Source organism: Hevea brasiliensis, chromosome 2 (genome assembly GCF_030052815.1).
Source record: "Hevea brasiliensis isolate MT/VB/25A 57/8 chromosome 2, ASM3005281v1, whole genome shotgun sequence".
Lineage (NCBI taxonomy): Eukaryota > Viridiplantae > Streptophyta > Magnoliopsida > Malpighiales > Euphorbiaceae > Hevea > Hevea brasiliensis.
The window spans coordinates 98,504,680-98,509,023 of record NC_079494.1 but is presented as its reverse complement, the minus strand read 5'-3'; the positions used below and the strand labels follow the sequence as shown (position 1 = coordinate 98,509,023).

Genomic DNA, 4,344 nt, shown 5'->3' with positions numbered 1-4,344 from the left:
TATATATATATATATGCAACATCTCAAGGATGCCTTTTCATTTCTGGAAGGTTTTTATATATGTGAAAAATAAATAAATTAATAACTATAAATTATTTTAGTGGTTGGATGATCGATATGAAATCTAAAACAAAAAGTGAGAATAATATATGCAAGCTATCTAAGTTGCAAGTAAGAGTACATAATATTTGCTAAAAATAACCCAAACTTATCAAAAGCAAAATTTGCTCTTGAAAGTCTAAGAAAAGTTAATTTCCTTTCTGCAATCAAAATCTAAATACAGCTTTTCAACATCCTTTCAACCCCACAACCACACATGTATTTCTCCAATCCAATTCTCTCTTCAACTCAAGTATATAGACACATAGTTTGTTACCAAGAAAATGGCACCCCAAATGAGTCCACTTGTTTTTGTACTCATCATTGTATTCCTTGCATCATCTTCTTTAGCAACTTCAATAACCCACAATGTGTTAAATTATGGAGCCAAACCAAATGGTAGAATTGACTCAACCAAGGGCTTTCTTACTGCTTGGAAATAAGTCTGTAGCTTTACAAAGCCTGCCATCATGTATGTGCCGCCAGGGCAGTTCTTGCTATGAAATATTATTTTTCGTGGAAAATGCATTAATGACGCTCTTTTAATACGTATAGATGGCACACTTGTAGCTCCATCAAATTACCATGTTATTGGAAACTCAAAAAACTGGCTTTTGTTTAAAAATGTTCATGGGGTTTCTATTTCTGGTAAGATACTTGATGGCCAAGGCACTGGCTTGTGGAATTATAAAGCCAGTGGCACGAAATGCCCCAGTGGAGCAACAGTATGTACATTTCCCAATTCTTTCCTTAGAATTTTGAAAACAAATTTAGAATACATAAACTCATGCATGAAAGTTTTATGGTCTTTGTAAGTGCAGAACTTGTGCTTTAGCTTCGAACAAAATTGCTATCAAGGGATTAATGTCACTAAATAGCCAGATGTTTCATATAGTCATCCATGGCTATCAAAATGTGAAAATGGAAGGAGTTAGAGTCTCTGCCCCTGGCAAAAGCCCAAACACAGACGTAATTCATGTGCAAATGTCAAGTGCTGTTACAATCTTGAACTCTGAAATCAGAATCGGTGATGACTATTGTTGCACTCATTTCATATAGGCATTTTAGGATAGTTTTGCATCCATTTTGCCCTTATTTTTTAGTATATTTTATGTTTTTAGCTTTATTTTAGCTTAATTGTTAACTTTAGTTACTGTATATTTGATTTTTATAATTTTGTTGTTTTTTATATGTTTTTGTGGAAAATTGAGGGTCAATGAGTGCATTAGGAAGTGATTTGAAGAAATTTAGAGTTCCCTAAGCATGGAGGAAAGTTGAAGAAATCAAGTCTTGAAAGATCAAGTTAGCTGAAATTTGCTTGGGACTTTGCTTATGATGCTGCTCAGAATATGTTATATTGCTTAACCTTAAGTCGCAAGCCAAGTATAGCTTAAATCTTATACATTCAAGCTTTCATCCCAAAACCTGCCGAGAACTACTTGAGATCCTACTTAGGGTAAGCAGCAGTGCTTAAGGTGCAACACAGGTTAAGCTGAAAGTCAAACATGAGCAGAAAATCTCATTTTATTCTAAACCTGCCGAGATTTGCTGAGGGTCTACTTAACCTTAAGCAGATAGTGCAACCACAGGCCAAAAATTGCTGAAGAAGTTGCTTGGGGTAAGCAGTACCCTAAGCAGACTGTCCAAAACATGAATAACTCTGCTGACTTGGATATTTCTACACCTCATTTCCTATCCACTCCTTGACTCTCATTTATTTTTAGGGCAACTTTTGGGACCATATAAAAGGATCATTTTTCTAGTTTTTGCAACAAGAGGAAACAATAAGAAACAAAAGGAAAGAAAATTTACAAATATAGAGAGGGAGCAGGACACCATCATTTCTGAGGAAGAGAAGCTACAGCAACCATCTCTAGGCTCTAGAAATTAGAGTTTTGGGATCTTCTACCTAGGTTTTTCTATTTTTAGTCCTCTTATCATGTTTTTTTTTTTTACTTTTTCATCAATTTCTCTTGTAAATACCAATATGAGTGAGTACACTCTCTGGATTTCAAAGTTAGAAAATATGTTTTAGATTAATTTGTGGATTTAGACTGGTTATTTCCATATTTTATATAAATATAAGTTTTGATTCCTTCCTTGTGTGCTTGATTTACTTGTCTAATATTGGTACCCATTGCGTATTGTGTTAATCTTTGATTGAAGGACCAAAAGATGAAGGTCATTGATAGATAATCAAGGATTGGAACTTAAAATTACCTAAATTTAGAAATAAACTAAGGTTTTAAGAGAAATTAATGATTGGTTACAAAATTTAATGGGTTTTTAAGTAATAAAATATCATACGAAATTAGGTTTGGTTATTTTAGAATGCACTTTGGTTTACTTGAAAAAGATATCAAAAGAATTAAGAATCAATCACTTTCAAACTCTATTTTCCCTTAAAATTGGAATACCCAAGACAAATCCCAAAAAATTTATGCATAAACCCCCAACTCTGGAATCATTTTTATCATAATTAGACTTTGATTTAAATTACTCGTTATTAATTTAGTTCAATTGCATCTAGATTTAAAATTTATTTGCTTGCTCTTTACCCATTTCAATTAGATTCATCAATTTACTTTGCTCATTTACATTTACCATTTATTCATCAATCATTAGCCCAAATAATCACTTCATTCATAGTTTGGTACTCAAATGGCAAATCCTCGTGGGAACAATACTTGACTTATCACTATATTTCTTGGTATGACCCATATACTTACGGATCGCCCATCAACTATATATCTATTGGCCCTGGTACCTCACATCTCTGAATTGAAAATATTGCTTGCGAACCTGGCCATGGAATAAGGTATAGAAACATGTGTGCTTATGTATTTTTAGGTTAAAATTATACTGAATTAGGGAAATTTTTGTGGTTTTGGTTCAGCATTGTGAGTCTAGGCAAGCAATTTTATGAGCCTGATGTGACAGTTAAGACCGTCACATTCACTGGAACCCAAAATGGGGTGAGAATTAAGTCATGGGCAATACTGGTTTTGCTAAGAACATTGTCTTTCAATATGATACTATGATGGATGTCAAGAATCCAATTGTTATCGATCAAAATTACTGCCCTCACCACAAAAATTGCCCTCATAAGGTAACATTATGAAGGATTTTCTTGTTTTCTTATAAGATGATATTATTTTGATGTGGATGTGATTTGCTTTTAATTCTAATCAATTGAGAAAATCTCTTAATTAGCTTTCTTTTCTTTGGTATATAACAGGCTTCTAGCGTTAAAGTTAGTAACGTAAAGTACCAAAACATCCATGGAACATCAGCAACTGAAGTTGCAGTGAGATTTGATTACTATGAAAGCAATCCATGCACTGAGATTGAACTTGAAAATGTAGATCTCAGTTATAACAATCAACCAGCTAATGCATCATGAAATAATTCTGAGGGAACATCTTCTGAGAAAGTCCAGCCCGCAAGCAGCCTAGCCACATATGGTTTATAGAGAGAAGATTTATGTACTATATCTATAATTCGTGGGATATAATAATTGAATTTTCTCGTAGATGGGTAGAAGATTATATAAAATTAGAGAATTACTTAAATTCATTTGTGTAATTCATTTAATATTTTAATTTAATAGAAAGTGCATTATTTTAATTATTTCTTTGTTCATATTCAATTAATTGTTTTTGTACTTATTTCAATTATTCTTCATTGTGCGTTATTATTTTCACTAACTCTCTAATTTAAGGACATATTAAGGATTTATTTGGTAATATAAATAAATATGAAATTTATTAATAACATTTTTTAAACAATTTCATTGCATTTCCACCATATCGAAAATTATTAAAGTTAGCAAAAAAGAAAAGAAAAAATGATCTTCAAGTCTAAAAATTTTCATTAATTAATAAATTTTTTATTTTGTTATTTTTAATATTTTTGAATTGAACGTTTATATACAGGAAAGAAAAACTCACTATTAAAAACACGAATTCAATATAATTTTTTTAATTAAATTCTAATTAAAATTTAAGCTCGTTAACCTCTCAATATTGAAACAACTCTAATATCACTTAAAATCAAAATTTATTGGCCATTAAATAATATTGAATATGCCTAATACATTTTTAATTAATGTTGGCATGCATCATTGTTACTATTTTGTTTTTAAAAAAAATTACAAAAAGGTACCCTGTGATTTCACTTTTTCTTACTTTAGGGTTTATTATTTACTTTGTGACAAAGTAATACCCTAAGGTTTCGCACTGTTAG

The 4,344-nt window shown here is 31.3% G+C and overlaps 1 pseudogene; it reads left to right on the top strand.

The window, feature by feature from the left end:
- The first annotated feature begins 383 nt into the window (after positions 1–383).
- LOC110663062 (polygalacturonase-like) lies at positions 384–3,571 on the top strand (annotated as a pseudogene).
- The last annotated feature ends 773 nt before the right edge of the window (positions 3,572–4,344 follow it).